We start from the raw sequence: 23,993 nt of genomic DNA, 5'->3' as shown, positions 1-23,993 counted from the left end.
TTCCCTAGGCAGTCTGGCTAAACAGCACTGAGTCCCTAAGGAAGGCCATGGCAGAGACTGGGCTTTCCCACAGAGCTCTCAAGGAGTGTATGTTGTGTTGTTGGCATAGGTGATTGTGTGCAATGCAGTCTTCCATAATGTGCTTAATAGTACGGGGTGCTGTGTTACATTCTGGATAGGCATCAGCGACGGAGTCATCCAGCCCCTTCTGGTAACTTTAGAGGACTAGATGATCCCCACATCTCAGCTTGGCCAGGTGGACCCTGTCTTCAAGAGAGACAGGATTCAGAAGGGCGGATATCAGGAGGCCATGCATGCAGCTGTGTGCTGTCTTTACGTGACTCAATGGAGCAGCGAGCGATTTGAGCATGGATATGCTTCTGGAAGCTGGTCTGAGGTGGGTGAGGGGGAAAAGATGAAAGTGTTTGTGTATGATCTCAAGTGCTGGGTGTTGTTTTGATGTTCCTTGGTCTGTGTGGATGTGGTGCCATGTAGTGTAGTGGATGTTGTGGGTTTGTGGAGGCTGCAGCGAGAATGTGGGTGCCTCTCATGTCTAAATGATCCTTGCCTTTAAGGATTCTGGTTTCTTGATGTAGCTGGTCTGTGGGTGTAGTAGCTGTGCAGCCTGTGATTATTTTTTGGGCCTTGTTCTGTATGGTCTGTAGAGTGTTGTAGTGAGATTAGAAGCCCAAGCAGGGCTAGCATGATTCATCACTGAACATATATATTTTTTGTATACTGTGGTGGTGTATACTGACAGGAGGAGGCTGTAGCATGGGCCGAACATGGTGGTACTCTAGAGGGGAACGGGAATGCTGGTGATAGGGAGAGCTGGAGCTCCTGATTCACTAGCTATCTAACCATCCACCTTTGCTGACCTTTTCAGTGTGACAGTAACATGGAGAGTAGATCAGCATACTCTCCCAAACATTTCCTCTAACAATCTTATGCACTACACCACATGCACTTTACATTTCACACAACGTATCCCACTACATTACAGGGGTTGGCGCCAGCAATGGCATGCGGCCAAAAAACTTTGCCCCTGCTATCTAGTGACAGACTTCTGGGGGGGAGGCGTGACGGGGGTTCTGCCGGCATAGATCATGGGTCCAGGGCGAGATGGGGCTCGGGCCTGTGCTAGAGGGTACAGGGCATTGCCGTTCCCAGGCTGCCATTTCCGCCCAATAGAGAGGGGCCCGAACCTGGGAGTAACGCCCCAGGAGGCTGCCCTATCAGTGAGTGTATAATGGCAGGATAGTTGCATTGCCAAGGCACGCTTGGAGGGTGTCCCTGCAGCTGTCCTGGCAGGGTGCCCAGAGGCCACTACCACAGCCACTGGTAAGCTGGTGGGCTAGGGGTCCCAGATCCATTGCCTGGACATGGGACTGTGCAGTGAGCGGGGCCTGTGGTATGTCTATCCCCCTTTATTAATCCTGACTATGACAGAACACAAGAATAAGTTTCAAAGCAAGCCTGAGGACAGTAAATCACCCAGGAGAATGAGGGTCAGTTCATGGAATGTGGGAAGTTTGAGGGGAAGAGCGGGGGAAGTCGTTGAGGCATTCAGTAGGAGGTGGGTGGATGTGGCGTGTTTGCAGGAAGTCTGGTACAGGGGTGGATCAGCTAGAAAGACTGTTGGGAAGGCGTGCTCCTATAAGTTGTTTTGGCAGGGAAGGACAGACAGATACGGGGGTGTTGGTGTGATGGTTGCGGAGAAATGGGTGGAATACGTTATGAATGTTATAAGAGTAAGTGATAGGATATTGGTAGTGAAAATTCTATTCGGTAGAAAGGTAGCCACAGTTATATCGGCATATGCTCCACAGGCAGGATTGGATGAAGCAGAGAAAGATAGATTTTGGGATGATTTAATACATGTAGTAGGCGGTATGCAGGATGATGAGATAGTGGTTTTGGGAGGGGAATTAAATGGTCATGTAGGTGAAGCAGCACAAGGTTATGAAGGAGTACATCGGGGATGTGCGTATGGTATAAGGAATGCGGAAAGGGAAAGGATACTCGAGTTTGGGGAGGCAACGGACATGATTGTGTGCAACATATGTTTTAGGAAAAGAGAGAGTAGGTTAATTACATATGAGTCTGGGGGAAATAGCAGTCAGATAGATTATATTCTGGTTAGGAGGGCTGATAGGAGGTTAGTGACGGATGTTAAAGTTGTAGGAAGTGAGGAGTGTGTGCAGCAGCACAAACTATTGATTTGTGATATGGTGCGTAAAGAACTGATGATGAAAAAGAGGACTTATGTATCTTGGAGGAAAGTATGGAAGCTGAAAAACCAAGTAGTAATGGATGCCTTCTATAGCGAGATGAGGAGAGTGGTGGCTGAACAGGGAGCTGTAGACTGAGGAGTTAATGAACAGTACAGAGCCCTCAAGAACAATCTCTTGAGAGTTACTGATGTAACATGTGGTTGGACAAGAGGACCACCAAGACATAAAGTAACTTGGTGGTGGGATGAGGGTGTAGAAGCTGCAGTTAAGGAGAAAAGAAGGCTTTTCCGGGAATGGAAGAAGGGTGGTAGCAAGGAGGAATACTTGGCTGCCAAGCATAGGGCTAGAAGAGAGGTATACAGGGCGAGGTCTGAGTCACAGAGATTTTTACTTGATAACCTAAATCATGGCGAAAGGAAAAATATGATATTTAAGGTGGCAAATCAGATGAAGAGGGATAATCGGGATATTATAGGTGAGCAATGTGTGGAGAATGATGAAGGAAGGGTAGTGGTGAACAGTGAGGATATTAAAGATGCATGGAGAGAGCATTATAACCGGTTGTTGAATGAGGAGTTTGACTGGGACAGGGAAGATTTGGAGCCAGCAGATCCAGTGTTTGGCCCTTAGCCTTTGATTGATGCTGCTACTGTGAGTGAGGCAATAGGCAGGATGAAGGTGGGGAAGGTAGCAGGTGTGTCAGGGTTGACTGCTGAAATGTTGAAGGCCTCAGGAGATATAGGGGTGGGGTTAGTCACTGACCTGATAAATAGGATTATTTATGAGTGTGTTGTCCCAGATGATTGGCTGAAGAGTGTAATTGTAAATGGGTAAAAAGGGAAGGGTGATGCCCTGGAAAGAGGAAATTATAGAGGAAAAAGCTTTTAGATCAGATAATGAAGGTAATGGAGAGAGTTTTAGAATGTATGATTAGAGAAAGAATGAATACTGATGAGATGCAGTTTGGGTTTATGCCAGGTAGGGGCACCACTGATGCCATATTCATTGTTTGACAGCTTCAGGAAAAATATATTGGTAGGAGAAGGGACCTGTATTTTGTTTTTGTTGATCTGGAAAAGGCCTTTGACAGAGTCCCTACAGAGGTGGTGAAGTGGGCAATGAGAAAGATTGGTTTGGAGGAGTGGCTGGTTAGGGTGGTTGTGGCTATGTATGTGGGTGCTCGCACCCAGGTAAGAGTGAATGGAGATTTGAGTGATGAGTTTTCCGTGAATGTTGGTGTGCATCAGGGGTCAGTTTTGAGTCCCATGTTGTTTATCACGGTAATTGAAGCCCTCACACGTGACTTTAGAAACGGACTCCCATGGGAGATGTTGTATGCTGATGATTTGGTGTTGATTGCACAGAACGAAAGGGAGGCGGAGGAAAGGTTTAGGAAGTGGAGAGATGGTACGGGGCACAAGGGCTTAAGGATATCCTCATCCATCATCCAATCTTACGTTGCCCCATGGGGAGCGTAGGAGCCCGGGGCTAGGCAGTTGGTCCTGACATTTAAGATGAGAGTGACCAGCCTCACTCATCCCTGAGTGGCATTATGTGATCAATAAACCCCAACCATCCCTTGGATATACACCTTCACAGGCTCAATCCGACAGGAACACAATAATTACCCACTAAACCACCAGGTGCCAAAATTTGGTTATATGGTTACCACCCAGCATAGTAAATGGTTTCCTAGTGTACAGGAAACCATTTGGCTTGTCACTCAGTGTACAGCCACCCACAGGCAGAAGGAAGAGGAAAGAATGAAGGAAAGAAAGACGGAAGAGGGACTTTACACTCCCTCTTTCGTCTTTCTTTCCTTCATTCTTTCTTCTTCCCTAGGGTAAATGCAGATACAACAAAAGTGATGATATCTACGGTTGGTGACTGTACTGTCAAAGATGAGGGAGAATGGCCATGTGCAGTTTGCCATAAGGGTGCGGGAAGCAATTCTATCTTGTGCGGTGTTTGTGATAAATGGGTGCACAAGAGATGTAGTGGTATCAGAGGTAGACTGCGAGATAATGCTGATTTTATGCGTATGGCGCGTCGGGGAGAGCAGGTGGAGATTGTCAGGCGTGAAAGGATTGAACTTGCTGGTGAATCTCTTGAGTGTGTGGAAGAGTTTTGTTATTTGGGAGACATGTGTGCTGGAGGTGGGGCTGGAGCTAGCTCTGTGGCTAGGGTGAGAAGTGGTTGGAAGAAGTTCAGGGAGCTCTTGCCTCTTCTGACAATGAGAGGGCTCTCCCTACATGCTAAGGGGTCTTTGTATGCAGCATATGGTAGGAGCGTAATGCTGTAAGGTAGTGAGACCTGGGCAGTAAAGAAGGAGGATATTCGCCAGCTCAGACATACAAAAATGACAATGATTAGGTGGATGTGTAGTGCGTCCCTGCATGCAATGTCCAGGGGGGCTGGGTTTATGATGGAAGAGTTGAGAGGTAGCATGGGACTGGAGGGTATTGGTGTTGTGATGAGGAGAGGTAGATTGAGATGGTTTGGACATGTGGTGAGGATGGGGGATGATAATTGAGTGAGGAAGATGAGAAGTGTTAATACTGGGGGTGGGGTTATGAGGGGTAGACCGAGAAAGACATGGGACGAGGTCATTATGTGTGACCTCAGGGTTAAGGGACTGAACAGGGAGGTTGCCATGGATCGTGCAGCGTGGAAAGCTGCCATTAGGTGACCAAGGCCGATGCATGCAAGCATGTTGGAGCCTTTAAAAATGAAATGATGAAACAATGTCCAAATGTTGTATGGGCAAATGACCTTAAGGCATTAAGTCTTGGTGTTATTTTATTTTCAAAGTTTGTGAGGTGTTGTTTAAATGACACTGATGTATTGTATGTTTCACCAAGGATTTTGTCTGTGTGTGTGTATGGTACAGGAGTGTTGTTTATGGTGAGGTGTGGAATGTGATTGTGTTCTGCTGTCCAGTTTGTGAGAAGGATGACTGTAGATTTGACTGGGGCTATTTTGAGCCTGTCTGTGGTCATTCGTGTAGTGTGTTGAGGTGAGGTTGGAAGATGTGTGCAACTGTGTTTGCATTTTGGTGTGGACATGTAAGTGTTGTCATCTGCATAGGAGGCTATGTGTATGTGTGGGGTGTGGGCATGTCGTGCATGTATAGGTTAACCCAAGGCGTCCCATCGACATATGGGTACATTGCAACATTTTGTATTTGCCAGTCCTGTCGATGTACTGGTACGTCGCGCAATTGCAAGGTTCATAATTTGCATAATTTTCAATTTTCACGCGTAATTTTTCATATGTATACACGGAACACCTTCCTCTATTCCTCTACAAGATGACAAGCAGGGACAATGCCTTACACCGCATAACCTCCCCTCCCCTACATGCCATTGTCTCGGCAATTCACCTGTTACCAGTGACCTGGCCAATAAAGACATTCAGGGCCACAGTGATTCCCCAATCAATGACAATGTGGAGGGCAAAGTTTACATAGCATTAGAGGAAGAAACAGTCAGACATGACGATCAGGTAATGTGGCAAAAAAAGGTCAGGTATGGTGATGAGTTAGTGAGTGAAATAATGCTTATAATGCCTATACTACTGTTTGAAAACCAATATACACTCGTACTACATATACATTCGTACCAAGTAAATAAATAAATACCGTTTATGAGTGGTGTGAAATAGTTACCCTCCCATAGAACTCGTTTTCTTTGGTGCCAGCTTGTTAGAAAACCCAGTAAGGTAAGGAGGTACTGCTACATGGATCGAGTATTTTAAACCTCAGGTGAGTGATTTCTCTATGATTTTTCAATGTTTCTCACCAAAAGCGGAGGTTTTAGCCAAAAAAAAAATTTTCGAAAATACCTTGGGATTGGGGGGTGTCAGAGGTGCGAAATAGCTCGGGACGTGATGGGTTAAAGAGTGTAGGGGACAAAACAGATCCTTGGGGGACACCATTTGTGAAGTTTCTGATGTTCGAAGACTGATTGGCAAATGTTATACGTGCACATTTGCTTGCTAAGTAGTTTGCCAGCCATCATTTTTGTGTCACTGTGCATGTTCGTGTTGAATATTTTGTTTGTGAGGTTGTGGTGGGGGATGGCATCAAAAGCTTTGCTAATGTTTTGTATGACTAGGAGTGTTCTGTGTGGTGGCCTAGCTGAATTCATGCCATCAAAAACTCTCTGTGTGAGGTTTGTAAGAAGTGTTTGTGGAGTGTAGTGGCCTAAAGCCATGTTGTGATGGGGCTAGGGGGGTGTGAGGTGAAACTTGTTGTAATACCAGTCGTTAAGTGACTTTAGAGGGAGTGCAAAGGAGTGTGATGGGACCGTATGAGGAAGGTAACGTGGGGTCTTTGTTGGGTTTAGGGATAGTGATGATGATGGAGGAATAGAAGAAGGGAAAGACGAGAGGAAGGAGTAGTTGCAAGGAGAGTGGAAAGGTTACAAGAGGATGAGAAAAAGGCAGAGTATAAGAGAGAAGTGGAGGAACGATTGGGCAAATATGAATTGGAGCAGATGGGAGACGTGGAAGGTATGTGTAAGATATTTACAGAAGAAATATGTGCAGCATGTGATGTGGTGTGTGGAAGGAAGAGAAGACGGAGGGGGGTGCAAGGAACAGCGTGGTGGACTGAAGAGGTGAAACAGGCTGTGGCACAAAAGAAGAAAGCATACAATGAATGGATGAGAAATAGGGGCGTGGAAGAAGTTGAGAGGTGGAAGAGAGAGTTATATGTGGAAAGGAAGAGAGAGGTGAAAAGATTAGTAAGAGAGAGTAAGAAGAGAGTGGATGAGGAATTTGGAAGGAATTTGAGTGTAAAGTGGAGGGACTGTAAGAAAATGTTCTGGAGAGAAGTGAAAAGAGTAAGACAGGGTGGAAGTGAAGTTAGCAGGGGAGTGAAAGATAAAAATGGTAGATTACTAGTGGAGAAGGGAGAAAAAGTGAGCAGATGGAGAGAACACTTTAAGGAATTGTTGAACGTAGAGGATGGAAGTAATGCGAGTATAAGTGGCTGGGGAATGGCTGGGAGAAGGAGGGAGGTGAGAAGACAGGAAGAAATCAGTAGGATAGAAGTTGTGGAAGCAATGAAGAAAGTTAAATCGGGGAAAGCCCCAGGAATTGATGGAGTGTGTGGTGAAATGCTGAAGCATGGGGGAGAGATAGTAGTAGAATGGATGTGGAAGATGTGCAGATTGGCCTGGGAGGAAGGTAGAGTCCAGGAGGATTGGAAGTCAGGTATAATTATTCCCTTGTACAAAGGAAAAGGGGAAAAAGAAGTGTGTGGTAATCATAGGGGCATTTGTCTTCTTAGTATAATAGGAAAAGTGTATGGTAGGATACTTATAGACAGAGTTAGAGAAAGAACAGAGAAATTAGTTGGAGAAGAACAGGGAGGCTTTAGGAAGGGAAGAGGTTGTGTAGATCAGATATTCATTCTTAGATCTCTAGTGGAAAAGTTTCTAGAGAAGGGAAAGAAGTTGTATGCGGCTTTCATGGATTTGGAGAAAGCATATGACAGGGTGGATAGACAAGGATTGTGGAAAGTGTTAAGAATATATGGAGTACATGGGAAGTTGTTGAATGCTGTGAAGAGTATGTACGATGGTGTGAAGGCTGCAGTGCGTGTGGATGGTGAACTGAGTGAATTTTTCTCTTTGAAAGTTGGTTTGAAACAGGGATGTGTCATGTCTCCATGGTTGTTCAATCTGTACATGGATGGGGTAATAAAAGAGGTACAAGGTAGGGTAGTGGATGTTGGAGTGGCCCTGGTGAGAGAGGGTAGTGTTTGGAAACTCCCTGTACTGTTGTTTGCAGATGATACTGTGTTGTTGAGTGAAGACGAAGGGGAGCTGCAAGGCTTGGTGGATGAGTTTGAGAGAGTGTGTAAGAAACGGAACCTAAAGGTGAATGTAGGGAAGAGTAAAGTGATGGTCTTTGAGAGAGGTGAAGTTAGTGAATGTACAGCGAGGTTGGATGGTGAGGAATTGGAAAATGTGAGTACGTTTAAGTATTTGGGTAGTGTGATGAGTAAGGATGGAGGTTTGGAGGGTGAAGTGCTTGAAAGGGTACAGCAGGGAAGAAAGGTTGCTGGTTCCTTGAAAGCAGTGATAAGAAACAGGGAAGTGACCATGGAAGTGAAAAAGTTACTACATGACAGTATTGTGATACCAACTCTAACGTACGGAAGTGAAGCTTGGACATTGTTGGAAGGACACAAGTCAAGAGTGAGAGGAGTGGAAATAAGTTATTTAAGAGGAGCCTGTGGAGTCACGTGGAGAGACAGGCTGACGAATGAGGATATAAAGGAGCGTTGTGGTGTGGATGTGGATGTGATAGGAAGCGTTATGAGGAACACACTGAGGTGGTTTGGCCATGTGGAGAGGATGGAGGGTGAAAGACTGACGAAGAGAGTGTATGTGAGTGAGGTGGAGGGGGGAAGAGGGAGGGGGAGGCCAAGGATGAGATGGAGGGATGGGGTGGAGAGGTATATGACAGAGGGGGGTGTGAGTTGGGAGCAGGGCAGTGAAATGGCGGGGGACAGGGCGACTTGGAGGCGATTTGTTTGTGGCCACCCCAAACGGGATTGAGGCGTCTGGCAATAGATAGATAGATAGATGATGATGCCATGCATCCAGATGTCGGGTATTATGTTGTGTGAGTAGCTGTTGTTTGATATGCTGGTGAGTGCTTGTGTGCCTTGTGGTCCAAGGTGTTTAAGGTGAATGTTGCTTATGTTGTCTGGTCCACAGGATGTTGATGATGTGCTTCGTCTGCTTGTAAGTGAATGGTGCATAGTCAGGGTCTGTGGGGAACTGTCTCTAACGTCAGATGATGTGTCGGTCGTCGCGATGGGGGTTTAAATGGCTGACATGTGAAAAGTGATTGATGAGAGAGTTTGCTTATTGTTTGTTTGAAGGTATGGTGTCTATTGTTGTGATGGCAGTGTGTGACTGTGCAGTGCTGCTGTTGGAGAGTGTGATGCTGTTTAATGTTTTGTAGAGTTTGCTGGTGTTTGTTTTGTGGTCAAGTGTTTGGAGATAATTACTTCAGTTTAGTGTTTGCAGTTCTGATATTTTACTGTTTATCTGAGTGTTGAGTTCTTGCATTTGTTGTACGGTGTCTTGTGTATGGAGTGTTGGGGAGTGAGGTACAGCTACCACAAGCTGACTTAGGACTCCTGCCACAAGGTATTAAAAAACACAGAAATTATAGTATATCACAATGGTTGTTCATGAAATGCCATTCATTAATAAGAAATCATGTTTCTCTTGTTTTTCAGGACCAGTTGGATGCATTTTGGCATGGAATCACTTAGACCTCTAAAGTAATCTAAGGACATTTCTTTGCACCAAACATTTGTCACTTCAGTCTTGAGGTTGTCCAGATTGGGTGTCTTCTTCTCTGCCATGATTTTCTTCATCTTTGTCCAGCAGTTTTCTATCGGATTTAGATCCGGACTGTTGCCAGGCCAGTCGAGGACCTCAATCCGATTATCCTGAAGCCATTTTGTCACCTTTCTTGACTTGTGACATGGCGCTGAATTGTGCATGAAAAAGTCGCACCCATGAATAGCAAAAATGTTTAACAAATGATCTTTCAGAACTTGAATGTACTGGCCACCATTCATCATCAAGTTCTTAAGAAAGTAGAGGCCTCCCCTTCCCATTTCACCTGAGAAACACCTTCATACCATTACTGATTATGGGTGCTTAATACATTAAGTCAGCACTGTGTAAGCAGGGTCATATTGATTACGGGAGGCTGGGCGACGAACCTTGGCAGAATGCACCTGGAACACTTGAAATGTGCTTTCATCAGAAAACATAACTTTTCTCCACTCATCCGATGTCCAATGTGCATACTTCTTAGCGAACTGACCGCGTTGCTTCTTCATGCGGTCAGTAAGAAGCGGTTTCTTGGCTGCGGTGCGGCTTGGCAAACCCAGTTCCTTCTGCATGCGGTGCTGGATAGTTCTATTTGAGACATCTTGTAATGGCTGGGGATGCATTTTCTTCAATTCTGCTGCTCTCAGTCAAGGATTCTTGATTACTTCCCTCGTCAGAAGTATATCTGTACCTCTGGAAGTCGTCCACTTCTTTTCACTGCCATGCTTGTGCTCTGGTACGACATCAGGTGGCAGGCCGTGCGCTGCTGCAAGAATCTTCTTGACGGTTGACTTTGGATGTCCAGTACGTTCACAAATCGTGTTGACAGGGACACTATCCTGCCTCCATGCAATGATACAGACCCTCTCATCCCTTGGGCAGTACTTTCCAGGTATGACAACTCGACTCTAGGAAAATAACAGAGCAAATAGTAATGCATTACGAAAAAAACAGGGGGGTGCAAGCTTGGAGTAACGGGAACATACACTCCCACTCTCGCTTCTGAGCAAGCACTGACATGCTGAGTGCTTCACCACTCCCACCAACACCAGAGGAGTTGCCAATTACTTCTTGCTCAAAAAATTCACTTGGGAGAGGTGAAACACAAAGCAAAGACAGACAACTCTCCCATAGCATTCTGTGTGTAGGTCCTAAGTCAATTTGCGGTGGGTGTAGCGTGTCCCATTGACTAATGAGGACTTGAATTTCTGGTATGAAGTTGGGGTTGTGTCTCTTTCTGTTGCCTCTAGGGATGTGTCTTTTGTCTGCATTTTGTATAACTGTACTGAAAGAGTGGACAGCGGTGTTCATGTTTGTGATGGGTGTATTGTTTAATATTTCAAAATGTTTTTCTGTTTCAGTTGTGATGGCCTCCCAGTTGGCTCTCTTATAATTAGTGTATCTGTGTCTGTGGCCAGCTGGGGTGATTCTGGGTTTGGTAGTGATGATGATTGGGAGGTGATCAGATCCAAGGGTTTTGACCACTCTCCAGGATGTTGTGGGGGCGAGGTTTGGGGAGCAGAAGGTGATGTTTGGGGATGATAGGAAGAAGGGGGCTTGGTGTGGGATATGGGTGTATTGATGGAGATTATTCAGTATGAAAAGATGATCTGTTTGGGATTGCAGTACCAGCCCTCTGTCTCTGTCAGGGTTGTTGATATGCCAGGCCGACACCTTGGCGTTGAAATCACCATCCAGGATGATGTTGGGTATGTTAGTGATGTGGTGTATTTGTGGAAAGTAATTGTGTGGTATTGTGGGGGACGGCTGAGGGGGAATGTATGTGTTAGTGATTGTTATATGTGATTTGTTACCAGTGTGTATTTTAATTGACTGTGTTTCTATTGTGGTGTCATATGGGGGGAGAAGTGACTTTGTGTGTGCACTGGTATCTGAGAAGTTGATGGATTTGTGTACCAGGGTGATGAGTCCACCATCACTACCATCAGCCCAGTCTTGTCAAATGGTGGTGAAATTATGAAATGTAGGGAGGGTTTAGGTAGGGAAGAGGTTGTGTAGATCAGATATTCATTCTTAGATCTTTAGTGGAAAAGTTTCTAGAGAAGGGAAAGAAGTTGCATGCAGCTTTCATGGATTTGGAGAAAGCATATGACAGGGTGGATAGACAAGGATTGTGGAAAGTATTAAGAATATATGGAGTAGATGGGAAGTTGTTGAATGCTGTGAAGAGTATGTATGGTGGTGCTAAGGCTGCAGTGTGTGGATGGTGAACTGAGTGAATTTCTCTCTTTGAAGGTTGGGTTGAAACAGGGATGTGTCATGTCTCCATGGTTGTTCAATCTGTATATGGATGGGGTAATAAAAGAGGTACAAGGTAGGGTAGTGGATGTTGGAGTGGCCCTGGTGAGAGAGGGTAGTGTTTGGAAACTCCCTATACTGTTGTTTGTAGATGACACTGTGTTGTTGAGTGAAGATGAAGGAGAGCTGCAAGGCTTGACGGATGAGTTTGGGGGAGTGTGTAAGAAATGGAATCTAAAGGTGAATGTAAGGAAGAGTAAAGTGATGGTCTTTGAGAGAGGTGAAGTCAGTGAATGTACAGCGAGGTTGGATGGTGAAGAATTGGAAAATGTGAGTACGTTTACGTACTTGGGTAGTGTGATGAGTAAGGATGGAGGTTTGGAGGGTGAAGTGCTTGAAAGGATACAGCAGGGAAGAAAGGTTGCTGGCTCCTTGAAAGCAGTGATAAGAAACAGGGAAGTGACCATGGAAGTGAAAAAGTTACTACATGACAGTATTGTGATACCAACTCTAACATATGGAAGTGAAGCTTGGATGTTGATGGAAGGACACAAGTCAAGAGTGAGAGCAGTGGAAATTAGTTATTTAAGAGGAGCCTGTGGAGTCACATGGAGAGACAGGCTGACGAATGAGGATATAAAGGAGTGTTGTGGTGTGGATGTGGATGTGATAGGAAGCGTTAGGAGGAATACACTGAGGTGTTTTGGCCATGTGGAGAGGATGGAGGGTGAATGACTGACGAAGAGTGTATGTGAGTGAGGTGGAGGGGGGAAGAGGGAGGGGGAGGCCAAGGATGAGATGGAGGGATGGGGTGGAGAGGTATATGAGAGAGGGGGGTGTGAGTTGGCAGCAGGGCAATGAAATGGCGGGGGACAGGGCGAAGTGGAGGGGATTTGTTTGTGGCCACCCCGAACGGGATTGAGGTGCCTGGCAATAGATAGATAGATAGATAGGTGTTTTTGTGTTCTGTGTAGTTTTGTTTCTCGTAAGATGGCAATGTGTATGTTTTGTTGTTTGATTAATTGTGTGAGTTCTTGTTTTTTGGTGTTTATGCCATCTATGTTTAATTGAAGGATGTTTATGTTGTGTGTTTAATGTGTGTTGGCTGCTGCAGCACAGGGTGGAGGTGATGGTGTGGGTGTAGGGGAAGGGGTAGGAGAAGGCTGTGATGGAGGTAAGGGCTGGGGTGGATTAGGATGGGGTGGAATGGGAGGGGTTGGTGGAATGGGAGGGGTTGGTGGAATGGGAGGGGTTGGGGGATTGGATGGTGTGGGAAGGATCAGTGGGTTTGGCTGAGGAGATGTGGAGGAAGTAGGAGTAGGGCTGGTGGTGGGGTTAGTGGGTGGGATGAAGCGACATAAAGAGCAGGTCCAGGTGTTTGTGTAATGTTTTCTGGATGCAAGTGTTGTGCAGGTGTAATGGGTCCAGTTCTTGCAGGAATTGCACTGAATTGAACCCATTGTCTGTCAGCTCGATGTGATAGGTTTTGAGCATGTTGGACATATGTATTTGCTGGTGGGTCCTGGATTGCTCTCAATGTCCCCGGCTGGGAGCATGATGCATGAACTACTATTGATGACAGTGTGAGAGTTGCTTCTGAGTATGGGTAATATAGCATGAGGGTCTTTTTCTCAATCAACAGCTTTAAACCATGTCAATGCATGCCATGACTGATTATTTGATGTAAATCATGAATTGACAGTAAGCTAATGGTGATCTTGCCATTAACAGCATTGGCAATACCTTTCATGAAAGCTTGATATGGAGCCCTGGTACATGAAGCTTGATAACAAGCCCTGGTACTGTCTAACAGAAGTACAGTGAGCGCTCACACAATGCAGGAATATTGTACCCTGAAGCTCCCACTTTATGAGAATTCCTTATTATAGGGCCATATGTCTACATGTTAAAGGGTTTCATGGTACCTAAGCTAGCCCCAAGTTCACCTGTTGGAGCCGTAACTTTGAAACGGGCATGTAGGAACACAGATGTGGTGGTGTACATGGCTCTCCCAGTCCTCCCTCCATCCCCTCCCTTTACCCTCCATCCCTCCTCCATTTCTGCTATGGCTGTTTCTGCCTAAGCACAAAGAAAAAATTTGCCCTCGGAATCTGGTTATTATTGGTATAAATTGTATACCATCATCTTCACTGTGCTTATACTAGAAGATAAGCTAATAAAAACACACAAAACTAATGAGTTAAAGTACAAAAGTGAGGTGAGAATAAGATTGTTCAAAGGTAAAAATAGCTTCAAATAACTTCCCAACATCCAAGCACAACATTTTACATGCATCAAGCTTGAGCAAAGTATATGTCGAGATGCAGCACTTCACGAAGCTTCTTGTGTTTTTTTCAGAATTTCTATATGACCAATAGTTTTTTAGTAAATCACCAAAAACTGTGGGGGGGGGGAGAGGAATGCAGGGCTTGGAAGGGGATGGAGGGATGGGGGGGGAACTGGGAATGGAGAGAAGGGATGTGTGTGTGTGTGTGTGTGTGTGTGTGTGTGTGTGTGTGTGTGTGTGTGTGTGTGTGTGTTCTTACTTAATTGTACCTATTTATTCTAACCTAACTGTATCTTTACAGGAATGAATCAAACTCATACTGTTCCGTGTACTAAACAATTTTTATCATACATATCCTTAAATTTATGAAGAGTTTTGGCACACACTATTTCATTCGGCAGTGCATTCCACTGATCAATTGACCTATTTGCGAAACTGAATTTCCTTATATCTTTATTGCCTTTCTTTTTATGTAGTTTTTTGCAGTGTCCTCTTGCTGATGCTTCCCCATAGATTATATATTGTCTATTTTCTCTCTCCCTGATATGCATTTATATAGCACAATCAAGTCGGGGGACAGGGCGACTTGGAGGCGATTTGTTTGTGGCCACCCCAAACGGGATTGAGGCGTCTGGCAATAGATAGATAGATAGAAGTCTCCTCATTTCCTTCTCTCCTGTGGTGTTGGTAGATTCAGTTTCTCTAGTTTTTCTTCATAGCTTGGATCCCTTAAGCTTGGTACCCATCTTGCAGCTGCCCTTCGTACTTTTTCAATATTATCTATGTGTATTTTGAGATGAGGATTCCAGATTACTGATGCATACTCCAGGGTTGGTCTGATGAACGATATTATTATCTTTCTCAGCATGTCTTCATTTATGTATGTGAATTCTATTCTCATATCGGCAAGCAGTGTATACATGTGCCATACCTTCTCATAGATGTGGTCAGCCGGAGATAGTCTGTTACTGATAATCACTCCTAGGTCCTTCTCTCTTTCTGATATGCATAGGGTTTTACTTCCGAACTCATAATCCCAATGTTTTTTTGTTTTTTTTCACTTTTACCAAACTAAATTTGTGTGTGTGTGTGTGTGTGTGTGTGTGTGTGTGTGTGTGTGTGTGTGTGTGTGTGTGTGTGTGTGTGTGTGCGCGCGCGTGCGTGCGTGCGTGTGTGTTCTTACCTAACTGTTCTTACCTAATTATATCTTTACAGGAATGAGTCAAGCTTGTACTGTCCCGTGTCATAAACCATTTTTATCGTACATATCCTTAAATTTATGAACTGTTTTGGCATACACTATTTCATTCAGCAGTGCATTCCAATGATCAATTGCCCTATTTGCGAAACTGAATTTCCTTATATCTTTATTGCCTTTCTTTTTATTTAGTTTTTTGCAGTGTCCTCTTGCTGATGCTTCCCCATAGGTTATTTATTGTCTATTTTCTCTCTCCTTGATATGCATTTATATAGCACAATCATGTCTCTTCTTTTCCTTCTCTCCTGTAGTGTTGGTATATTCAGTTTCTCTAGTTTTTCTTCATAGCTTAGATCCCTTAAGCTTGGTACCCATCGTGTAGTTGCCCTTCGTACTTTTCAATATTATCTATGTGTTTTTTGAGATGAGGATTCCAGACTACTGATGCATAGTCCAGGGTTGGTCTGATGAATGATATTATTATCTTTATCAGCATGTTTTCATTTATGTATGTGAATGCTATTCTCATATTGGCAAGCAGTATATACATGTTCCATACCTTCTCATAGATGTGGTCAGCCAGAGATAGTCTGTTACTGATAATCACTCCTAGGTCCTTCTCTCTTTCTGATATGCATAGGGTTTTACTTCTGAACTTATAATCCCAATTTTTTTTTTCTTTTTTCTCACTTTTACCAAACTAAATTTGTGTGTGTGTGTGTGTGTGTGTGTTCTTACCTAATTGTATCTTTACAGGAATGAGTCAAGCTCGTACTGTCCCGTGTCTTAAACCATATTTATCGTACATATCCTTAAATTTGTGAATAGTTTTGGCACACATTATTTCATTCGGTAGTGCATTCCATTGATCAACTGGCCTATTTGGGAAACTAAATTTCCTTACGTCTTTATCACCTCTCTTTTTATGCAATTTTGTGCAGTATCCTCTTGCTGATGCTTCCCCATACGTTAAGTAATCATTTATGTCTATTTTCTCCTTCCCTGATATGCATTTATATAGCATAATCATGTCACCTCTTTTCCTTCTCTCCTGTAGTGTTGGTAGATTCAGTTTATTTAGTCTTTCTTCACAGCTTAGATCCCATAAGCTTGGTACCCATCTTGTAACGGCCCTTTGAACTATTTCACTCTTGTTTATGTGTTTTTTTGAGATGAGGACTCCAGACTACTGATGCATACTCCAGGATTGGTCTGATGAATGATGTTATTATCTTTCTTAGCATGTCTTCATTTATGTATGTAAACGCTATTCTCATATTGGCAAGCAGTGTATACATGTCCGTACCTTCTCACTGATGTGGTCAGCCGGAGATAGTCTGTTATTGATAATCACACCTAGGTCCTTCTCTCTTTCTGATGTGTGTAGGGTTTTATTTCCTAACATATAATCCCAATCAGGTCTTTTTCCACTTTTACCAAACTTGATTACATGACACTTGTCCACATTGAATTCCATTCGCCATGTATTACTCCATTCATGAAGTTTATTTAATTCTTCTTGTAGCTATTTACAAGAGTCTGTGTTAGTAATTCTCCTTTGTATTTTTGCATCACTGCAAACATATTTAGATAGGTTTCATTTCCAGTGTTACTGTCTATATCATTTACATATGCTAAAAACATGATTGGTGCCAGTACTGAGCCCTGTGGTACTCCACTAGTCACTTCTTTCCATGATGAGTAATTTCCCCTTAGTACTGTTCTCATTTTCCTTTTCATGAGAAAATCTTGCATGCAACAATACAGTTTGTCTCGAATTCCTCCTTGATGGTATAGTTTCCATAAAAGTCTTTGGTGTGGTACTGTGTCAAATGCTTCCTTGAAATCTAAATAGATACTGTCCACCCATCCTTCTCTTTCCTGTAATGTGTCTTTTACTCTGTCATAGTAGCTCAACAGATTAGTAACACATGATTTTCCTGTTCTGAAACCAAACTGTCTTTCTGTTATCATATTGTGTTCTTCTAGATGATTTACCCATGGTTTTCTTATAAGCTTTTCTAATACCTTACTTACAACACTGGTTAGTGATACTGGTCGGTAGTTAAGTGGATTTTGTCTATTTCCTTTCTTGAATAAGGGAACAGTGTTTGCTTTTTTTCCAGATATCAGGTAGTTTACCTTGACTCAAGGATTTCTTGAAAATTAAAAATAATGGTTTACTTAACTCCTTTGCACATTCACATAGCATTCATTTCATTCATTCATTGCCAGATGCCATGTATCCCAGACGGGGTGGCCAATGGCTTAGAGTTAATTGTTTGACACGTAGGGATGCCAACAGCATCTGGTGTTCCCAGGCGGTCACCCATCCAAGTACTAACCAGACCCAACGTTGCTTAACTTCGCTGATCGGACGGGAAGCGGTGTACTCAACGTGGTATGGCCGTTGGCATTCACCTAACATGAAATTTCATCAGGACCATTTGCTTTTCCTTTGTCTAATTTACTTAGCTCCTCCTATATATCTTTTTCTGATGTTTGTATATCTGGTAGTATGTATGGGCATGCATGTTCCACATAATCCCTCTCAAAAATTTCTTCCACTGTAAAAACTAATTGGAAATTCTTGTTTAATGCTTCACAAATATCCTTCTCTTGTGTATAGGTGATTCCATCGTCCGTAATGGATTGTATTTTATCTTTTACTTTGGTTTTGCTTCTGATGTAGCTGTAAAATAGCTTTGGTTGATCACTACTTTTATTTATGATATCTTCCTCAAACTGTTTTTGGGCTTCCCTCCTTATTCTTGTATAATCGTTTCTTGCCTGTTTGTAATTATTACTGTATATGCCCTTTCACTATTGTCTTCTGTATCTATTCCACAACAAATCTCTTCTTTCTTTTGAATTTTTACATTCTGTGTGTGTGTGTGCATGCGTGTGTGTGCATGCATGCGTGCGTGCATTTATGTGTGTGTTCATACCTAACTGTTCTTACCTTATTGTATCTTTACAGTAATGAGTCAAGCTCGTACTGTCCCGTGTCTTAACCCCTTAAACGCGGCCGTGAACAGTCGACCCCCCCCAAGTGGCGGGGTTGTATCGCGGTCTGAGTACCTGTAGGGAAATATTAGCCAAAAATCAGAGATTAACCCTAGAACATCATACTTGGTATGGCAGATAGTACTTACATTCAGCTTTCTCCAGAGACAGGTGTTCAGCCTTCGTGGACTACCCAAGGACTTGTGGAGACTTGCAAAGTTGGGTAACCAAATCTTCACTTTCACACCTCCAGCAACCTGGTTTCCCCTCTACCACAGCCTCATTCTGTCACAGTAAACGTTTTACTACAACGTAAAGGTAGTTTGGAATCCGTATTTGTACAATAAGCACTGAAAATAAGGCTAAAATCAACGGAGCGTACGGCCGACATGCACCGTGGCAGCGGTCTTCCCGTCACTCAACAAACATTTCCATTTTCACAGCTAAAAACATGTATACTACATTATTTTCAATCATATTACTTCCCAAAAGATCACCACGGCGCGCTTTTTATTCTGCCTTACGCTCGCCACTTTATTCTCGTTCCTGTCGGCCGCTTGCACTGACTGGGAAGAGCTAGAACTCGCCATAATGTCACTTTGAAAGCCTGCAGTAAACTGACGCTAAACAGGGGCAAACCGTGAGAAAAAAAGCTAGTGTTACAACTGGGGAAACAAGCGTTTCCTATTAGCATAAACTGCTTGTGAGAGGAGAGCGCAGATTTACAGTTCTGAGCGCTCAGAGCGCTGCCATGTATCACAGCCAGGCTGGCAGGGCCGTGGTGGGGGGGCAGACGGGGGAAAAACACGATACTTGGCAACAACTGAGGTCAGTAGTACAAAGGTAAAGTATGCTAATTGTAGCTAAAGGGTGGTGGTACTGATAGACAATACCAGCTGGAGCCTGCTTGCCCGCGGTTATTCAAAATTTACTAGAATCGCAAATGCGGCGATCTGCCGTTATGTCCTTTTTGCCGAGCGTCGCAAACGAGACGATCCGCGTTTAAGGGGTTAAACCATTTTTATCGTACATATCCTTAAATTTATGAACTGTTTTGGCACACATTATTTCATTCGGTAATGCATTCCACTGATCCATTGCCCTATTTGGGAAACTAAATTTCCTTACGTCTTTATCACCTCTCTTTTCATGCAGTTTTTTGCAGTGTCCTTTTGCTGATGCATCCCCATAGGTTATGTAACCATTTATGTATATTTTCTCCTTCCCTGATACGCATTTATACAGCATAATCATGTTTCCTCTTTTCCTTCTCTCCTATAGTGTAGGTAGATTCAGTTTCTCTAGTCTTTCTTCGTAGCTTAGATCCCTTAAGCTTGGTACAGTAAACCCTCATTATACAATGCCTCATTGTACGATATTTCGCTTATACAATGTCAAAATTTTAGTACCCCATGCCCACTATACAATGGGAACGATTTGCAACAACGATGGATCATCCGTGGCTCAGTGAACAGCGAATGTGCAAACACAACAAAAACGTCCTCACACTGTCGGCATTAGACCACACACACTTGTCCACCGGTCCAGCCTCATTAGCTAGCCCTGCCCAGCCAGCTAGCCCAGTCTTATCGATTGGTCCAGCCCCATCAGCCAGCCCCACCCAGCCAGCTAGCCCAGTCTCATCCGCCAGTCCAGACTCATCAGCCAGCCCCGTGCAGCCAGCCAGTCTTGCCCAGTCAGCCAGTTCTGTCAGTGATGAGTGAGGGCTGTGAGGCCCTAACTGTCCCTTAGCCTCGGAGGAGACATCAACAATCCTATTTACTTAAGTAATAGTAAGAACTACCGTATACTGTTATTTTCAAGTTTTTCCCCTCTTTATTAATTATTAATGTGTTACTTTACATGTTTAAACATAAGGATATTTCATGTATGTGAGTGTTAAGGTGTGTGAAAGTGCGAGTTTAGGCAGGTCTGGGAACGTATCCCCATTGACTACATGTTATAACAGGTTCACTATACAATGGATTGCTATACGATGGGGTTTTCAGGAACGGAACCCCATCGTATAATGAGGGTTTACTGTACCCATCTTGTGGCGGCCGTTTGAACTTTTTCAATCTTATCTGTTTTTTGAGATGAGGACTCCAGACTACTGACGCATACTGCAGGGCTGGTCTGATGAATGATGTTATCTTTCTTAGCGTGTCTTCATTTATGTATGTGAATGCTATTCTCATATCTACAAGCAGTGTATACATGTTCCACACTTTCTCACTGATGTGGTCAGTCAGAGATAGTCATTTACTGATGATCACACCTAGGTCCTTCTCTTTTTCTGATGTGTGTAGGGCTTTACTTCCTAACTTATTATCTCAATCAGGTCTTTTTCCACTTTTACCAAATTTTATTATATGACACTTGTCCACATTGAATTCCATTTGCCATGTATTGCTCCATTCATGAAGTTTATTTAATTCTTCTTGTAGCTCTTTACAAGAGTCTGTGTTAGTAATTCTCCTTTGTATTTTTGCATCATCAGCAAACATATTTAAATAACTTTCATCTCCTATGTTACTGTCTATATCATTTATGTACACTAAAAACATAATTGGTGCCAGCACTGAGCCCTGCAGAATTCCGATAATCACTTCCCTCCATGACGAGTAATTTCCCCTTAGTAGTGTTCTCATTTCTCTTCTTATGAGAAAATCTTGCATCCAATAATACAGTTTGCCTCGAATTCCTCCTTGATGGTACAGTTTCCATAAAATTCTTTGGTGCAGTACTTTGTCAAATGCTTTCTTGAAATCTAAATAGATACTGTCCACCCATCCTTCTCTTTCTTTATTGTGTCTGTTACTCTGTCATAGTAGCTCAACAAATTAGTAACATATGATTTTCCCTCTCTGAAACCAAAGTGTCTTTCTGTTATCATACTGTGTTCTTCTAAATGATTTACCCAAACTTTTCTTATCAGCTTTCCTAATACCTTGCTTACAACACTGGTCAGTGATACTGGTCGGTAGTTGACTGGCTTTGTCTATTCCCTTTCTTGAATATGGGAACAATGTTTGCTTTCTTCCAAATATCAGGTAGTTTACCTTGTCCCAAGGATTCCCTGAAAATTAAAGATAAGAGTTTGCTTAACTCCTCTGCACATTCACATAGCACCGAACATGAAATTTCATCACGACCATTTGCTTTTCCTTTGTCTGATTTACTTAACTCCTCCTGTATTTCTTTTTCTGATATTTATATATCTGGTAGTATGTGTGGGCATGCATATTGCATATCATCCCCCTCAAAACTATTTTCTTCCGTAAAAACTGATTGGAAATTCTTATTTAGTGCTTCACAAATATCATTCTCTTGTGTGTAGGTGATCCCCTCATCTGTAATGAATTGTATTTTAACTTTTACTTTGGTTTTGCTTCTGATGTAGCTGTAAAATAGCTTTGGTTGATCACTACTTTTATTTACGATGTCCTCTTCAAACTGTTTTGGGGTTTCCCTCCTTATTCTTATATAATCATTTCTTGCCTATTTATAGTTGCTATATGGCCTTTCACTATTATGTCTTCTGTATCTGTTCCACAACAAATCTCTTTTTTCTTTCGATTTTTTTCATTCTGTATTAAATCATTTCTTTCTTTTCTTTTCTGCTTCTTTGTGCTGTGGGATGTACTTCTGGACTCCTATTTCATAAAGTTCACAGAATTTTCTAAATATAACATTTAAATCTTGTCCTCTAAGCTCTTTTTCCCAATCTATTTCTAAGAAGTATTTCTTTAGGTCATGATAGTTGCCGTGTTTGTAGTCAGGGCTCTTTATGTAACTTTCATTACTATTAACTATGTCACATGCAATCCTGAAGTTGTAATTTAATTGTCAATAGCATTTTCTTGCCTAGTAAATATAAGATCTAGTACTGATGGTATGTCAAGTCCTGTTTTTCTGGTGCTTTCTTTTACATGCTGTGTTAGGAAAAACTCCTGCACAAGGTCAATGAGCTTTTGGTCCCAACAGCTTTCCTGGCTTTTTATATCTACAGTATTCCAATTTATTTTAGTACTGAAATCTCCCGTTAGTATAATTCTTTCAGATTTCTCCTCCATTCTACATAGTAGTGTTCTTAAACTCTGAATTGTTTTTTCTGCCAGGTCTTCATATTTGCCTTTTTCCCAAATGTTTGATCTGGGTGGCATGTATAAATCTGCCACAATTACCCTCCCTTCAGTCATACTAATCTCTACTGCAATCAGTTTTACCTGTGAGGGTACATCTAGTTCTATTTCCTTGGCTTGCAGATTTTCTTTCTTAATATTATAATTCCTCCTCTTTTTATAAGTTCATATCTCTTCTCCATATATTGTATTCCCTAGGTTAAGTGTATCGTTTAATATCCTTGGTGTTAATTTTGTTTCAGTTAAGCAAACAATATGTGGTTCCTTTTCTTTGATATAATCATTCATCTCCAGTAATTTAGATACCATTCCATCTACATTAGAGTACATCAACTTAATCATCTTGTTTACATACTTGTCATGACTTGGGTCTACTACCTTTCTCCTCTTTATTCCCTCCTGTTTATGTACCACTTTCGAACCTCCAATCCTATTACTTTGTAAAAAAAAAAAATGTGTTCTTCTCTTCCTCTGATCTTCCCTCATTCATTGTGCTTGCCTCCTTCCTCTTCTATTTTAGTAATCCAAGTTCCTCTTGAGTTAGGCATCTTTTTATCCATATATTTCTGAAGTCCTCTTTTTCCATAAGTTTGCTTGCATTTTTCAGTATTTCCTCCACAGTGTTTACACTCTGGAAGGTTACTTTCAGGGGTCTTGATTTATTTCTCTCATATTTCCCCAGCCTTTTGTGTTCCTCTATGTCTTTACTACAGATTTCCTCTGACACTTCCTTAAATATGTTCATTGCATTTCCCATCTCCTTTTTGTCTCTTGAAATCTTGTTTTTTATTTCTTCCTCCTCTATACCAGTGATTACTATAGATTTGTTGATGTCTGCTGAATCTTTGACCAATTTTGGATTGTTTTGGGTTATTTTCTTCACTTCCTTTTTAATGCTCTTTTCTTCAACTCTTGTTTCTGAATCTTTCTTTACATTCACCATTTCAGCATATGTGGTTTCCATATCATTTTTGTAGCTTTGCGTTGCTTCATTCACCTGTGTTATCACTGCTATGATCTATCAGAGTGCTTGCCTGCCTTATTGTCTCTGTATCACTTCTGAACTCTTCTATAATACTCTCATGGCTAACAACTGTGCTTGCCATTTCACTAATCTTCCTTCTAAGTGTACCCACCTCAACTGATAATTCATCTATTGTGTCTTTCTTGTTAATCTCCTTTACTAAATTTTCATTTTCTTCCTTCTGCATGTGCAACCGTTTTTTAATTTCATCTATTTCACTCTGAAATGCCTTCTCTAGTCTGTGAACTCGTTCCACCAGCTTATTATGTGTCTCCATTTCCACCAGTTCCTGGTAGAAATCATCATCCTGCTTTCTACCTTTGTCCCTTTTCTTAACTCCTTCCAAAGTTGATTTGCTAAAGATGGTGGTCATCTTCTGGTACTAACAGAAAGGTTCTACTTACAGTTTTGCATTCCTTGGTTCTTGGTTCTTGGTGTTGACTTAGGGCTTTCGTTTCCAAGGGGGACGGAGA

At 42.6% G+C, this 23,993-nt stretch overlaps 1 protein-coding gene and 1 non-coding gene across 2 annotated transcripts in view; both read right to left on the bottom strand.

Annotated features, from left to right (window-relative positions):
- The window catches only part of LOC145394188 (tether containing UBX domain for GLUT4), a 673,993-nt gene that overhangs the window by 163,150 nt on the left and 486,850 nt on the right, over nt 1–23,993 (bottom strand). The window lies entirely within an intron of this gene.
- Nucleotides 17,642–17,760, bottom strand: LOC145394215 (5S ribosomal RNA). Its single transcript, XR_013896321.1, has one exon. It is a non-coding gene; the product is annotated as a 5S ribosomal RNA (ribosomal RNA).

This window comes from Coenobita brevimanus, chromosome 26 (assembly GCF_032717465.1).
Source record: "Coenobita brevimanus isolate Jiangsu-jjx chromosome 26, ASM3271746v2, whole genome shotgun sequence".
Classification (NCBI taxonomy): domain Eukaryota; kingdom Metazoa; phylum Arthropoda; class Malacostraca; order Decapoda; family Coenobitidae; genus Coenobita; species Coenobita brevimanus.
Note: the sequence above shows the minus strand (reverse complement) of the source record. Positions and strands in the feature narration are given on the sequence as shown.